The sequence below is a fragment of the Panthera tigris genome, chromosome B1 (assembly GCF_018350195.1).
Source record: "Panthera tigris isolate Pti1 chromosome B1, P.tigris_Pti1_mat1.1, whole genome shotgun sequence".
Classification (NCBI taxonomy): domain Eukaryota; kingdom Metazoa; phylum Chordata; class Mammalia; order Carnivora; family Felidae; genus Panthera; species Panthera tigris.
Window position 1 is genome coordinate 165,974,319 of NC_056663.1, and position 18,212 is coordinate 165,992,530.

Sequence of the window (18,212 nt, forward strand, 5' to 3'; positions counted from 1 at the left end):
GGTCCATCCATCAAGATTTAACAATTTTAAATATTTATGCCCAACTTGTAGCATCCAAATATATAAATTATTTAATAACAAACATAAAGAAACTCATTGATAATAATACAGTAATAGCAGGGACTTTAACCCCCGCCCCTCACAGCAATGGACAGATCACCTAAACACAAAATCAACAGGGAAACGATGGCTTTGAATGACAGATGGACTTAACAGATATATTCAGAACATTTCATCCTAAGCAACCGAATACACAGTCTTTTCCAATGCACATGGAACATTCTCCAGAGTGGATCACATACTGGGTCACAAATCAGCCCTCAACAAGTAAAAAAAGATCATGATCATTACTTGCATATTTTCAGATCACAATGCTATGAAACTTGAAGCCGACCACAAGAAAATAAAAATAGGAAAGCCCTCAAATACATTGAAGTTAAAAAACACACTACCAAAGAATGGATGGATTAACCAGGAAATTAAAGAAGAAATAAAAAAAAAATACACGGACTCAAATGAAAATGAAATGTGACAGTCCAAAACCTTTGGGATGTAGCAAAGGCAATCCTAAGAGGGAAGAGCATTGCAATTCAGATCTATCTCAAGAAGTTAGAAAGTTCCCGAATCCATAAACTAACCTTAAACCTAAAGGGATTAGAAAAGGGAAAGCAAATAAAGCCTAAAACCAGCAGAAGAAAGGAAAAGAAAAGCAGTGCAACAGATCAACGAAACTAAGAGCTGCTTCTTTGAAAGAATTAATAAAATTGATAAACCCCTAGACAGGTCTATTAAAAAGAATAGAGAGAGGACCCAAATAGGTAAAATCACAAATGAAAGAGGAGAGACCACAACCAACACCACAGAAATACAAACAATTGTAAGAGAATACTATGAAAAGTTATATGCCAACAGACTGGGCAATTTGGAAGAAATGGACAAATTCTTAGAAACTCACAAACCATTAAAACTGAAACAGGAAGAAATAGAAAATTTGAACAGACCCATAACCAGCAAAGAAATTGAATCTGTAATCAATAGTCTCCCAACAAACAAGAGTCTTGGGCCAGATGCCTTCCCAGGGGAATGGTACCAGATGTTTAAAGAAGAGTTAATACCTATTCTTCTCAAACTGTTCCAAAACTAGATATAGAAGGAAAACTTCCAAACTCATTCTGCAAAGACAGCATTACCTTGACTCCAAAACTACATGAAGACCCCACTAAAAAGGAGAATTACAGGCCAATATGCCTGATGAATCAGGATGCAAAACTTCTCAACAAGATATTAGCAAAGTGAATTCATCAGTATATTAAAAGAATTATTCACCATGATCCAGTGGGATTTATTCCTGGGATGCAGGGCTGGTTCAATATTTGCAAATCAATCAATGTGATACACCATATTAATAAAAGGATAAAAATCATATGATCCTGTCAATAGATGCAGAAAAAGCATTTGGCAAAATACAACATCAATTCTTGATAAAAACTTTCAACAAAATAGGGATAGATTGAACATACCTCAAAGCATAAAGGCCATATATGAAATATCCACAGCTAATGTCATCCTTAATGGGGAAAAACTGAGAGCTTTTCCTTGCCATTTGCAATGACATAGATGGAACTAGAATGTATTGTGCTAAGTGAAATAAGGTAATCAGAGGAAGACAAATACCATATAATTTCACTCATATGTGCAATGTAAGAAACAAAACAGATGAACATATTGGGGAGGTGGAAGCGAAGAGAAGGAAACAAACCACAAGGGATTCTTAAAGATAGAGAATAAACTGAGGGTTGATGGAAGGAGGTGAGTGGGGGATGGGCTAGATGGGTGATGGGTATTAAGGAGGGCACTTGTGATGAGCACGGAGTGTTGTATGTAAGTGATGAATCACTGAATTCACCTCCTGAAGCTAATATTGGATTGTATGTTAACTAAAATTTAAACTTAAAACAGGAAAAGAAAAAAGAAAAGAATTGTATTATATAGTGAAAACAGAATACGTATGCTAATTATTGAATTTCTTTTAAAATGCTTTATTTTAAATTAATTGCCTAGATTTTAAATGAGATGTTTTCAGTATTACATGCCTATAGAGAATACATTTTTAAAGAATTAACTAATTTAAATTAATATCTAATGACATTGACCTCAAAATGTACTCTAAATGTAATTCTCAAATAACAGTATGCTTTGCCTCTTCTAGCCTAAAGCATGGCCTAGATACAAAAGCCATTTCTCTCTTTTTTAGTTTCCTAAAAAGTAGAACATGGTGAGACATTAATATTTGGTAAACACTCAAAGCATTTTAAACATCCCCATTGTGCTTCATTCAGTTTTTATGTCTACTGAACTCGATAAAATATGATTAAAACAACCTTGAATTAGTTAAGTGTCACTGAATTTGACAGTTGACCTGAAGTAATCTGGATTAGCATTTATGGGATGAAATTCTGTGAGTCTAATTATTATTTTACAGCTTCATTAAAATGGTGACTCTTAACATTTTTCAAAAAAATAATCTGAATATTAATGATCATTTTAAATAGAATTAAAAGCAGTAGATTTTGAAAAAATAAAGATATACATAAATATTTATGATAAAGTCACCCACAAACATATTAGGGTGCTATCTTTGATGCATAAGTATGTTCATGTTATATTTCTGCATGTATCTGTATATAAATCTATATGAATATATATACATGCTCTATATATATGTATATATATATTCTCTCTATATACATATGAATAAGAATGAGCTCATACCATAATATATTTTGTTATGAGATTTTTAAGAATAAAATAAGTGATATACACTTCTCCTAATGAATATAAATCAAGTAGTATAAAGTATATGGAATAAAACTTAATCTTCTTCCATCCACATATTAGTTCAATTACCTAGTTAGTAAATGCTGTAGGTTACACAAGAATTAAAAGTTGAAAGGAGATAGTCCCTGCTCTCAAAGACTTTTGTCTCTTGAGAAAAGAAGAAAAAATAAGGGGATTATTTTAGATGGCATTATTAGAAATTAGCAATGCATAAGAGAAAAAGGAAATGGTTATTTGATGTCAGTGTTGAAAAACATATAGAACATAACTGAAATTCAATTGCTAGAATAAGCTTATGCAATCAGATAATAATTATTATTTTAAATAATATAATTAAGATACTTCTTTTAGCTTGTGTTAAACTACTTGGGCAGCTACAACATAATACCATAGACTCGGTGGCTTAAACAACAGACAGCTCTGGAGGCAAAGCTCAAGATCTAGAAGTCCAAGACCAAGACACCAACAAGAAGTCACCTTCACCAGAAGGCCCTCTTTATGATCTGTTGACAGCCACCTTCTCCCTGTATCTTGAATGGCAGAGAGAACAATCTTTCTCTCTACCTTTTCTTATAAAGCAACTAATTCCATTAAGAGGACCTAGTCTCATGATCTCATCTCATCATAATTACCTCCCAAAGTCCCCATCTCTAAATACAGTCACACTGGGGGTCAGTGCTTCAATGATGAATTTGGGGGCAACACAATTCAGTCCACAGCACAGCTCTTGATGAAAACATTAGAAATGGAATGTGCATATTCCTTTTTTCAGAAAATGAATAAATGGGAAGATATGCATCCTGAAACAAGTCTCTAGCTCATAATGTTTCTGTGAGGCTTAAATCAAATCAGATAAAAGGTATGAAACTCTTAACACAAGCCTAGCTGTCAAAAATGGTTTGACCTTTATATTATTAGCTGCCAAAGGGTGAGCCAGGCATTTTTGATACATTATATAGACTTTTTTTTTTTCAAAATAATTGTAAAAGGAGAGAAATCCTTCTTTCATAGTGAAGAGATTGTGACTCGGAGAAGTTAATACCCTTCCAAACTCATGTAGCTCTTCAGGGCTGTAGTTACAATTAACATTATTGTTTGACTCCAATGCCCAGGCTTTATATATTAAACCAAGACATCACTTCTTTCTACAGGTATTGGTGATTTACATTTACAGTCATGTGTCTAATATTTTTACAACTTTAAAACTTATTGAGAAGAGGGCCTATGATAGAACATACCAGAAACTATGCCACTTTCAAAAAGTGATAATTCGTGGTGTACATCAATTTATTGGTGACCTTGAAGATTACTATGTGGCTATAGCAGGATGTGATTTTGAAGGTAACTGATATATTGTTGGGTATACAATATTATTTAGTATCAGGAAAACAAATCATCAGATTTAATAAAAAAGAAAAGTGACCCACTTCTCTAGGGAACACGATAGGCCTAAATGATCAAGTGTAGTAGAAAATGCTTATGAGACGGAAGGCAATTGAGTGAGTGACGATTAAGAAAACAAAATGTGTAAGGAATACTTGGCCCCTGGTAAGTTTTTATTCTGCCCCATCTGCTCAAATAAATTACAATACAAATGATATACCCTGGTTGAATTTGGTTTTATAACATGGAAGATTTCTTAAGAGTCTAAGAATGAGGGAAGTATTAGTTCTATCATCTATGGGAAGTAACGGTGTGGTTAAGGAAGATGACTTTGGAGTCAAACACCGTATTGGCTACATAATGTTGTTAAATTCCGTAATTTTTTTCGCGTTTTTTAATAAGATGAGAATAACAAGACCTACCTCATAGTTCTGTTTTATTGTTTAAATAAGATAAAACGTAATGTGTAAAATACTGAGCTCTGTGCATATGCACTAGTATGTGAAACAAAGCCTTTACTATTTATGCTTCTTAACCTGGCTCATTATATCTGTGGCTTCCTTGACTCTTTCAACAAGCATCTTGAAAAACATATTACATTGTGATTTAAAGAGACTTAATCAAATCCATTCTTATTCTTGTCACGAAAACTAAGCTCCTCGATGGGTCGAGACTCACCAAGCAAGGTACTTTAGCATTTTAGTGAAAATAGTTCCTTTTGAGAATATAATGAAAGCTGTGTCTGTTGAGCTTAGCAGGTATAGAAGTGGTCAGGATAATGAGCTAAACTGAAAGTAACAACCACACCTCTATTCATTTACTGTAACAGTATAAGCAAGAGGCCAAAAGGAAAGGCCCAGGCTCCCTAGTGTTCCATTCCTGCCCCTCCACCCCAGAATGGTAATGGAAGAGGGTCAGGTGACAGGCAGCATAGGTGGGCTGAACCTTCCTACTGCTGCGGAGCATTGAACAAGATGTCTGCAAAGGTCCTTCAGGGACCTGAGGAGCCCGAAGATGGAGAGGGGAAGGGCCAGCCCTAAACAAGCTCAAACTCAAAGTGGAGAAAAGTGCTTTAGCCAAGGCTCCCTGATAAGGATGCTTCAGATGGAGAAAACCTGGGCTAGAGATGCAAACATACTTATGAACTTAGCTAGTGTTGGCAGGCTTGAGTCCTTGACTGAAACTCCCCCCGGAGACTAGAATGCACTATGTGTCGAGTTTACTGTGTGGAGGGTAACTTTTCCCCACGATGCCTAGGACGTGATGCTGTGTCTTTGCCTATGGTAAGGCCTAAAAGATCACACATAGGATTTTGGCCAGAAGCCAGACTCCTCAACACTTACATACACTTTGTGTGCACTATATTCTGTTTTGTTGTACTTAATATAAACAAACATATTATGTTTATTTATATTAAATAACATTTTGTTTAGTCCCATGAGAAAGTTAATACCCATTTTACGAAACAGATACAAACCAAAAGAAAAATCATTTTCCATCTGCACAAAAATACATTTAAACAAGAAAGACTCAGTTTAGTATGTGTAAAGCATCGACATTTTCCTGTGGTCATTTTCATGCCAATATCCATGTCATCCTTGGCAAAAAAAAAAAAAAAAAAAAAAAAAAAGAAAAGAAAAGAAAAGAAAAAAAAGAAAGATTATGCTTGATTTTACACGTGGAAATTATATATCCACAAAGATATGCAGTTGGAGCGTTAACTAACAATGAGGGCTATGTTTCCGGAGCATCTATTATGTGTCTGGTGGTGCCTAAGATTTTTGTTCTGTGTAATATGAGTACTCATGAAGGTAGAATCAGAAAAGAACTTTATTTTTCCCACTCTGCCTCATATATCTTCAAACCTAATCAGTGCACTAATTCATCCCTGACATTTGGTTATAAAGGCAATTCTGTGATTTTCCCCCCACTGTTAGATAATGAAATGGGAGTATCCATCCCAGCTTAATCTCAGTACTCCATGCCATTTAGTATTAAAGCTGCACCCCTCTGCCAGTTTGAGGTTCCTTTAGATTGTGATGCCTCCAAGAGGGAAGAGGGGTGTGGTTGACGTCTCAATTATTCTATCTCGTACTCCTTCCCACTTCCTGGCCAGTATCTTACAACCCCAGTACTGGAATTTTGAGGATGCAGAGAAGTCGTAATTGAAGGAAAGGTCTAAATTAATTAGCACAAAACAATCTGGCTCACATGTCTTCTAGATATGGCTAATCTGTTTCCTCCCTCCCTTTCTCCCCCTCCCTTGCTCCTCCTTTCTCTCTCCCTTTCTTCTTTCTTTCTTTCTTTCTTTCTTCCTTTCTTCCTTTTTTTTCTTTCTTTCTCTCTCTCTCTCTTTCTCTCTTTCTCTCTTCCTTCCTTCCTTCTTTTAATTGGGAGTTTTGACAGATCAATGCCTCTTCTCTGGCTGGCCATTTAAAAAGTGCCCTTTACCCCCTTACCCCCAAAAGTGAACACACATGCCTGCCTGTGCATTCCCCCCACCAAACACACGGACACACACACACTAATGTGTGTAATAACCTACACTAGCATCTTATTGCACCTTATGCACGGCATGAATTACTCTTGTTTGTAGTTAATTTGAAAAGGCCCCAGTATGGCTCATGTGACACACAGAGTATACAAAGCAAATGGGCACCTTCCTATAGGGAAGCACAGTTGTCTCCAGGCAGAGCCACGCCTCCTCTCTTCCACCAAGCGTATGGCTCTTAGCCTTATATTTCTGGGGTGCCTGGGTGGCTCAGTTGATTAGGTGTCCAACTTCAGCTTATTGTTCCTGAATTCAAGCCCCGCGTTGGGCTCTGAGGCTCTGTGCTGACAGCTTGGAGCCTGCTTTGGATTGTGTGTCTCCCTCTCTCTCTCTCAAATAATTTTTTTTTTTTCCTTAGGCATGGTGCAAACTTGAAATGTGTTAGAATTCATGGTACAAATCCCCTGTTTGTACTGCCTTGAGGGCAAAGTGCTTCTGTTCACTTCCTCGTGTTTGAGATACGCGTAGCTCACCAATAATCCTCTCCAAAGACATTCCTCTCTTATAACTGTAGTCTTCTTAAGCCCTCAGTTGTGAGCTAGTAATGGCGGGACTTGACCCACATCAGTGGGCTGGTTCATCACCTTGCAATGTGTAGGGTGATGGGCAATTCTGCTCTTTTCTGAGGTTGTGTTGCTTCAGCGGAAAATGAGGGAGAGACAGGGAAACTTTAGCTCTCTGTTGTTCATATATAAGCACACAACATATGAGTCTCCACTGCTTTCTGGGCCTGGTGATAAAATGCTTATTTCAAAATCCCAATCTTACCTGAGATGCTTTAAATTGAATTTTGGATGTATTACTTCTTTTGTTTTCAAGCAAACAAACCAAAGTCTTTTTTGGTAAGGTCTGTGTCATTCTTACAGAATGAAAGCAAAATAAAAAGCTAAGGTGCTTTGGGCAGATTTAACCTTCAAAAGAAGTTTGCAGATTTTGACTTTGCTTTCAGATATCTGTCTACATAAAAATTGTAAGACTCTATGACTCCATTCTAGCCTGTAACAGTATTCCCCTAAGTCACATAAGCTACAGTATTCCCCTAAGCTACATAGTTATGACTCCAAATGACATTCCTTCTGAGAATTTTGGGCAAAAATTCATAATAATTCAGTATCATATGTGGTATTGCTTATAGGGTTACACACACACACACACACACACACAGGATATATGTATATCCTATACATTCATTATCAATATGGTTAAAAGCTTTGCCTTATAATCTAAAGCTTACCATATCCTTTCTGTCCATTTGTTTTGAGAGTTGGCTTTCACTTTCTCTTGGCCTTGGGGAAAAAAAGAGGAAACTTTGAAATTCAACTTGTGCTTTATGACTAGTTCCCAGACATCATATTCTATAAAAAAAAGAACTTTATTGGCTCTTTCTATTTTAAAGAAAAAAAATCATTCCAAAAAAATAATTCCAGCTCTAGTTCTGATTTAACTAACATCTATAATGGCAGTAGATCAGGAAACTCCTAGACCTATTGAAAGAGTCTTCAATCAATATAGATCGATGTGTGTAGTAAGTCCTGCTGAACCCCAGATCTCCAAATTAGATGTGCTACCAAATATTACAGATGGTCCATCTGAGTATAAAGTCCACTGATTTTGTTTCCAAGCTAGGTTTAGGTGGTTCTGTCAATCGACTGCTGAGGTTTAACCAAATTAGCATCTGTGAGCAATGAATATTTATTATTCCCAAGTTCCTGTGGATCAGTAATTCAGGAGTGGCTGAAGTGCATAATTCAAGACCTCTCAAAAAGCTGTATTCGGGATGTTGTCCAGAGCCGTTGTTATTGAAAGGTTTTACTGCGGCTGGAACATGTGCTACCAAGGTGGCAGGCTCAAGTGGCTCTTGAAATAAAGCCTCAGTTCCTCTCTGGCCTTTGGCAAGAGGGAAAAATGAAAATCATCTTGTCTTTTATGACCTAGCCTCAGAAGTCACACCCCATCAATTATGCAATATTCTAGTGGTTACACAGGTTAGCCCTATATAATGTGACTTCACAAAAGAGACTATTTAAGGGACCACATGAAAGGATTAAAACCAGAATATAGGGATCATTGATGCCATACTAGAACCTGACCAGCACAGTCTGCCCTCAGACCCCCAAAGATGATTCATGCTCTTTCCCACATGCAAAATTAATATATCCACTCTCATAGGCCATGAAAGTTCTGTCTCATTACAGAATCTGAGAAAAGTCTAGAATGTACTCATATAAATCAGGGCCGGTGCAGATGCAGTCCTTCAGATTTTGTTCTTTAAGTGCAGCTCTCAAATATATTTCTTTCTATTTGGATACTTATGACCTAAAGAGACAAGTTGTCTGCTTCTCCCCAAAAATACAGTTATAGAGGAGATCATCATTTTCAGAGGAATTCTGGGACATCTCCAAATCAGAAGACAGAGTATTACTTTTCACGTCTCCTATTACAAAGGAGAAAGCTCAATTCCTGGTGGGCTTCCGAGAGTTTTGGAGATAGTACATTGCACATTTAGGGAAAATGTTCTGGCTCATATAAAAGTGTGCTAACACTTTTACAAAAGGGCTAACAGCTGTTAGTGGAACCTGGCACAGGAATTTGTTCTGCAACAGGCCCTAGCTGTGATACAAACAGCTCTGCCCCTTGAACCATTGAATCTGGCAGATGCTTTGGTTTTGGTGGTATCAGTGGTGAGCAATGATTAAATGGACTATGAGACAACATTCATAAAGAGAATCATACCCAGAACGTTGGGATTCTGAAACAAGTCTATTACATCTGCTGCAGAAAATTCAATGGTTTTGAAAGACAACCGCTGACATGCTCCTAGTTCCGGATAGAGACAGCATGCCTTATCTTGGGCATAAGTGGGGCACCTGGGTGGCTCAGTCGGTTGAGTGTCTGACTTCAGCCCAGGTCATGACCTCGTGGTTTGTGAGTTTGACCCCTCACATCGGGCTGCGTGATGACAACTCAGAGCCTGGAAGCTGCTTCAGATCTGTGTCTCCCTCTCCCTCTGTGCCTCCCCTGCTTGTGCTGTGTCTCTCTCTCTCAAAAATAAGTAAACCTTAAGAAATTAAAAAAAAAAATCATGGGCACAAGTGACCACACATCCCCAAATCTTCATCATGAAATGAGTCTTACCAGTCCTACAGAATCATAAGATGAGACACACTTAATATTTTAAGTTACATCCGGATTGTAACATAAGCAGGGACATAGGGCGCAAACACTTGAGCAGCGAGGTAACCAACCTCTAAGATAATCCACGTGATCCTTGCTTCTTGTATTTCAGACCTTGTGTGACCCCTTCCCATATTGTAACAGGGTGGGTCTGTGTGACCAGTAGGATTTGGCAGAAGTGATGGTACGTCACTTCCACGATAAGGTCATAAAAGACACTAGGACATCTGTTTCTATTCCCTGAACTCTCTCTTTTTCTCGTGGGTCACTATCTCTGGGGATGTTCGGTTTCCATGCTGCTATCAGCCCTCTTGGAAGACTTACCTGATGAGTAGCTGAGGCTTCCTGCCAATATCCAGGTGAGCAAAATTGGAGTGGATTCTTTAGCCCCGGTCAAGTGTTCAGAAACTATAACTTCAATTGATAGCTCTGTTGCATCCTTTTGAGTAACACACTAGATTAAACTATTCTTCATAGGAGGCATGAACACTGATTAAAAATGTTGAAACTAGTGAAATAGTAGCTGAACAGGAAAACATACTTTTAGTTATGGAATTAATAAGTCATGGAAATAAGAGGCACAGCATAAGGAGTATAGCCAATGAAATACCGTAATGGCATATGGTGATGGATGGGCATAGCATAACATATAGAGATGTTGAATTACCATGTTGTACGCCCGAAACTAATGTAACATTGTGTGTCCACCATACTCAAATAAGAAGTCAATCAATAAAAGAAAACGCGTTGCTAAACTTGTCTCCTCAGAGCAAACTCTGCCGATGAGCTATATGAGCATATGACTTCCTGTTGTTCATATCTCCCTCTCTTTTTCCACATAGTCTACTTTCCTTAGAAAATACTGGTGTTCTTAACTTGGAAAAATGATACGTCCCTGCTGACTCACTAGTAATAATAACAAAATCAGATGTGACCTTTTAGTCTAATTTTGTGGGACTTTGCTCATTGCTTTGCCAACTATTCCTGAGCATTGTTTATCCCCACAGCATATGCTTACTTTTCTCTATGACATGGAAATAATTTGATTTTCTAAATGTAACATCCATTGATTTCTTTTATCTGAGAAAAACATGAATACTTTTTATGATTACAAATCAATGTAGTTGAATATGTTTTGGAAAATACTCAATACTATAATGAAAGAAATAATGACCATAATCTCACTTCCCAGAGATAAACACTGTATCATTTTATTTTCTGTTTTCAAATATTTTTATATAAGTGGCTACCTGGATAGATGGAAAGATGAATACTATACAGTGAGTGATACATGAATCCAGGACACTGTAACCTAAATACCTTCAAATATCCCCATTTCAGGTTTTTTCCCCTTTAATTATTAAACCAAATAGCTAGAACCTATATACTATGTTCCATAACAATCCAGCATCTTCCCCTTGATTTAGGATAATGCCTGTGAGATAATTTTTTTTTGGTACCTTTTACTTTAACCCTCTTTTCCTGCCTAAGGGATTTTAAGTGGCAGAATCCTTAATAGATTTCATAATCTGTCTTCACCATGTGTTACTTTCCAAAGGAGCTTTTACTTTTCTTCAATTACTTATTAAGTTTCTCATTCAGTTAAACTTTTGGTTATGTCACTTTGTTACTCAGTCGCTTTTACTGATTGGTTTAACAAGTAATTATTGAAACTTTATTATACAAGCCACTATGCAAAGCATTATACTACAGAGGGGAGGCAGAAAAAATTTCCTTTAATCATAAAGTTAAAATCTCACTAAGATAAAAAGGTACAGGTGGAAGTTTGTGAGAATCAGTCTTTTGGCCCTTCTTAAATATATTTGAATATCATATAACATAGCTTGGTGGCAATGTGGGTATGGGAACTTAATGACTCTGACATCTTTCCATAAGAAAGTAATTATCTCAGTAATTTTAATTCTACAATTTATCACAAACAATTGGGTCTACCAGTTTAAGGCAACAATTTGAAATGAAATACATAATATTCATGAGAAGAACAAAAAAGATGATATGTTAACTTACTGATCCAGAATTCCACCTGTGCTTGGAAAACATATTGCCATATAATTTAATATTATTTGTAAATAAATATTGAATCAGGGGGCTTGCTATGTCTCAGACATGCTTGCTTATTTCTTTACGGTAATAGTCATCTGTTCAATGGAGTTTTATAGTCAAACCAGAGTTATGGATTTATTACTTTTCAGTCTACATTTAGATTTATTTATCTGTTAAGCTGTGAGAACAGGAAATCAGACAGTGAAAGGATAACCAGGGGATAATGACAAAAATGGTCACTTATATGCCATATTTTTCAACATGAGGTTTTTATATGTGTGTGCGTGGGTGTGTATCTATATCTATTCACCTATATATGCATATGTGTGTATATTTATATCTTATATATACAACTTGATTTATATAACTCACAAAACAAGTGGATTTGACCAAGTTTAAAACTCTGAAAAGAAGTTTGTTTATCTCACCACTTTGAACATATATTTTATATCACACACACCTCCAGTCTGATTCATTAGTGATTAAATACTTGTAAGTAACACTGTAAGTTAAAGCCATATTTCTACTCTCAAATATTGGTAATAATCAATCATTAATTCACTGTGATGTTTATTTCCATTTTGCCTTTTGTCTTGGTAAATATTATTTCAAGTTCTTATACGGAGAAAATAAATATTTTATGTATAACAATAGAAACACAACCGATGTACAGGGGTAGAGATAATAATGGACATGAAAATCTTCATGCATTGTAGCAGATGCCTATTTGAACCTTCTAGATTTTATGTTCTGAGAAACACATAAGATGAAAAGTCGACTAAACCAAGGGAAGGGTCTGAGAACATAAACAATGCTGAACTTTTGCAGAAAACACCATTTACTAGTGTTTTATGTTTATCCAAGCCATTTAATTCTTTCCCAGAACTATACCTAAATTGGTCATAGACAATTCCACAAACATTTTAAAATGTCAATTATTCTACATCTAAAGTGATTTGGTTTAATGAATATTTTAAATGGTAATGGTGTACTTTATGTTGGGTTGTGCTTTAAGCATCAAATTAGATTGACTGCCAACTGAACATTTCATTTGACCTTATGATTCCTGTGGAATAAGTGCAAAAGGACATTTGTAATTATTGTAAATGAATTTAGTTCAAAAACTATTTTTACTATTTATTTAACATGGTGAGATATAGGAATACCCAGTAAATTCGAAACCATTAAAATATCTATGGGAATACACATAAAGAAAGAATCCTATTACCTTTAAAAATAAAAATAGAAAATCACATGATTAAAATATATATTTATTCATTTATTATATAATTTGAAATGTATTTATTCAACACATGCTATGTGCCAGACATCGTGCTAAGAGCTGGAGATAAAAGGCTATAGAAAAGCAAATGGACCCCTGCTCTAAATAATTATACAGATTACTGTGGGGAGAAAATCATTAATCATACAATCACACTTATGAATATTTAATATTATACTGAGGTAAGTGCTCTGTATAAAGATGTATGAGTCTCTAAAACCTCATAATAAAGAAACTTCCCTAGATTGTGGAGTTTAGGAAAGGCTTCTTTAAAGTATGTGATGCTGAAGTTGATATGTTACAGATATTTAGAAGTTAGTTAGCAAGTACATAAACCCTCTGGTGAAGGCTAGACTATTTGAAGAACCAGAGAGACAGGGACCCTGAACGCGAGGGGAAGAATAGTATAAGTTCAGCTAAAAGAGGTAAAGCAGTGTCTAGAGAATGCACTTGAGTAGATTAAAAGCAATGTGTAGCCACTGGAAGATTTTAAAAGTATTAATAGTGGGGGTTGGGTATAATTTGAATTAATTTTTGTTTTTTTAACATTTTATCGTGTTATAATTTATATATAGTAAAATGTACCCTTTTTGGATGTACTATGGAGTTTGTTGAATACAGTCATGTAAAAAGTGACCCAGTCTACTTGTTGGAAATCTCACCATCTTCTCCAGCACATGGTTGTCTGGTCTGGAAACTGGTTCACTTCTAGACACTGGGCCAGGGATGTGACTTTTCAACTGGGACAATTGAGCTTGGTTTCCTGTCATTTACTCTTGATTTTTTCTGATGGCAAAAGCCAACTAATATCTTTATTGGCTGGCCTTTGTGACACCTCCTTGTATTAACCGTCTCTGTGGGTCAGTATCCCTTGGGGTCATTCTGACCCTATGACTCATGAATGTTGGATCAATTCTGTTTTCTGTTTCTCAGGATCCTACCATCTCTATTGTTAGAAGTAAGCCCTGTCATGGAACAGCTTCTCTCACCTTCAGTTCTGACCTCAGACAGCCACTCATTACTAAGTGTTTTAGTAAATGTTGATACTCTTCTCACCAGCACATTCTTTATGGTCTTGAAGAGTATAACATCTGAGCCTTACTGTGGAACATAACCCATTATGTCTTTTGACCTTATACTGAATGTATACTCCAGAATGCCCACTTCTTTAGACCTTTTTGTTGTTGTTGTTGTTCTTGTTGTTGTTGTTGTTGTTGTCGTCTCCATGTCTGTTTGTTGATTATTCCTTTCCCAAATGTTTAAGCAATTTTAGTTAATTAACATCAAGCATAATATTAGTTTCAGGGGTACAATTTAATGATTCATCACTTACATAAAACACTCAGTGCTCATCACAAGTACCCTTCTTAATACTCATCACCCATTGAGCCTATCCCCCCACTCTCTTCCCCGTATCAACTCTCAGTTTGTTCTCTATAGTTGAGTCTGCTATATGGGTTGCCTCTCTCTCTCTCTTTCTTTCTCCCCCATGTTTATTTGTTTTCTTTATTAAATTCTACATATGACTGAGATGGATTTATCTTTTTCTGACTGACTTATTTCGCTTAGCATAACACCCTCTGGCTCAATCCATGTCATTGCAAATGGCAAGATTTCATTCCGTTTGATGGATGAGTAATATTCCATTTTATATATATCACCTCTTCTTTACCCATTCATCAGTCAACGGACATTTGGGCTCTTTCCATAATTTGACTATTATTGATAATGCTGCTATAAACATCGGGGTGCATGTTTCCCTTCAAATCAGTACTTTTGTAGCCTGTGGGTAAATACCTAGTAGTGCAATTGCTGGGTAATAAGGTAGTTCTTTTTTTAACTTTTTGAAAAAAAAATCCATTCTGTTTTCCAGAGTGGTTGCACCAGTTTGCATTCCCACCCACGGTGTAAAAGGGTTGCCCTTTGTTCACAATCTTGTCAACACCTGTTGTTTCCAGTGTTGTTAATTTTTCCTATCTGACAGGTATGAGGTGGTATCTCATCACGGTTTTGATTTGTATTTCCCTGACGATGGGTGTTGAGTTTGATAAGTTCTTTATAGGCTTTGGATACTAACCCTTTATTATATATGCCATTATCAAATATCTCCTCCCATGCTGAAGGTTTCCTTTTAGTTTTGTTGCTTGTTTCCTTCACTGTGTAGAGCTTTTTATCTTGATGAAATCTCAATGGTTTATTTTTGCTTTTGTTTCCCTTACCTCTAGAAGCATATCTAGTAAGAAGTTGCTATGGCCACATGAAAAGATGCTCAACGTCGCTCCTCATCAGGGAAATACAAATCAAAACCACACTCAGATATCACCTCACGCCAGTCAGAGTGGCCAAAATGTACAAATCAGGAGACTATAGATGCTGGGAAGGATGTGGAGAAATGGGAACCCTCTTGCACTGTTGGTGGGAATGCAAATTGGTGCAGCCACTCTGGAAAACAGTGTGGAGGTTCCTCAAAAAATTAAAAATAGACCTACACTATGACCCAGCAATAGCACTGCTAGGAATTTATCCAAGGGATACAGGAGTACTGATGCATAGGGGCACTTGTACCCCAATGTTTATAGCAGCACTCTCAACAATAGCCAAATTATGGAAAGAGCCTAAATGTCCATCAACCGATGAATGGATAAAAAATTGTGGTTTATATACACAATGGAGTACTACGTGGCAATGAGAAAGAATGAAATATGGCCCTTTGTAGCAACATGGATGGAACTGGAGAGTGTGATGCTAAGTGAAATAAGCCATACAGAGAAAGACAGATACCATATGTTTTCACTCTTATGTGGATCCTGAGAAACTTAACAGAAACCCATGGGGGAGGCAAAGGAAAAAAAAAAGGAGGTTAGAGTGGGAGAGAGCCAAAGCATAAGAGACTCTTAAAAACTGAGAACAAACTGATCATTGATGGGGGGGGGGGGAGGTGGGAGGGAAGGGAGGGTGGGTGATGGGGTGATTGAGGAGGGCACCTTTTGGGATGAGCACTGGGTGTTGTATGGAAACCAATTTGACAATAAATATATTAAAAAAAAAGAAGTTGCTATGGCAAGTATCAAGGAGATTAATGTCTGTGTTTTCCTCTAGGATTTTTATTGTTTCCTGTCCCACAATTAGGTTTTTCATCCATTTTGAATTTATTTATATAAATGGTGTAAGGAAGTGGTTCTGTTTCATTCTTTTGCATGTTGCTGTCCAGTTTTTCCAGCACCATTTGTTGAAGAGACTATCTTTTTTCCATTGGATCTTCTTTCCTGCTTTGTCAAAGATCGGTTGAACCATATTATCCTCTCAACAGATGCAGAAAATGATTTTGACAAAGGACAACATCCATTCATTATAAATATTCTCAGCAAAGTAGTGATAAAGGGAATATACCTTAACATAATAAAGGCTATATATGAAAAACACACATCCACAATGGAAAAAAAAAAAACTGAGAGTTTTTCTTCTCTGGTCAGTAACAAGACAGGGATATCCACTCTCACCACTGCTATTTAATATAATACTGCAAGTCCTAGCCTCAGCAATTAGACAACAAAGAGAAATAAAAAGCATCCAAATCTATAAGGAAGAAGTCAAACTTTCACTATTTGTAGAGAACGTGATACTCGATATAGAAAACACAAAAGACTCTAGTAAAAATTGCTAGAATTGATCCATGAATTCAGTAAAGTATCAGGATACAAAATCAATGTACAGAAATAGGTTGCATTTCCATACACCAGTAATGAAGCAGCAGAAAAAGAAATCAAGGAATTGATCCTATTTACAATTGCACCAAATACCATAAGATACCTAGAAATAAACCTAACTAAAGAGGTAAAACATCTGTGTTCTGAAACTATAAAACAGTTTTGAAAGAAATTGAAGATGGCACAGAAATGGAAAAACATTCCATGCCAATGAATTGGAAGAACAAGTATTTGAAAATATGTGTACTACTCAAAATAATCTACACATTTAATGCAATCCTATCAAAATACCACCTATATTTTCCACAGAGCTAGAACAAACAATCCTAAAATTTGTATGTAATCACAAAAGATCCCAAATAGCCATAGTGGTTTTGAAAAAAAAAAAAAAAAAAAAAAAGCAAATATGGAGGCATCACAATTCCAGACTTCAAGTTATATTGCAAAGTTGTAGTGATCAAGACACCATGGTACTGGCACAAAAAAACCAGACACATAGATAAATGGAACAGAAAAGAAAGCCTAGAAATGAATCTGAGTCCTTTTTTGGATCTTCTTCTCCACTGTCTGCCATAGAAATTCTGTCATTTCACTTTTGCTTAATGGGGCTATCTCTTTTTTCATGTTTTAGGAGCGATTCCTTAAGCTAGTTGAAGTATCTAATGCTAAACTCTTTCTCAGTGGAGTGCTCCCAAATCAATAAACTTTCCCTTATCCAAACTTAAATTTTTTCCCTTTGTTCAGGAATCTTTGGAATCTAGTCTCACATATACTTTCCCAGTTTCTTAGGATATATTCTGGCCAAGTTTTCAGCTCTCTTGAGGTGTAATCTCTTTCTCTCCCCCATAAGGTTCACCATGACCTTGGCTGGGTTAAGTTGTGAGTTATCCCTAGTTATAGGTTAGTGTCTAGGAAGGGCGTGATGAGCATATTCTGTGGAAGGCACATATTTCTATGCAGGTGAGAGGTTGCTGCACTGTCTTCAAGAAAATTGGGATGCCAGCTCTTAACAGGAAGGAGTGGATCACTTCAGCATGGTCAGAGTGTTAAAAGAGATCTGGGAAGTTCAAGTGTTTGATAAAATTTATGGTATGTCCCAACACCAAATATGTCAAGGTCCCATATTTTTTCAAAATAGAGCCCTGACCCAGAGAGAGAGAGACCACTTCGACTGACCATTTAACCTTCTATGGTATTCTCTGTTAAGTCCCTG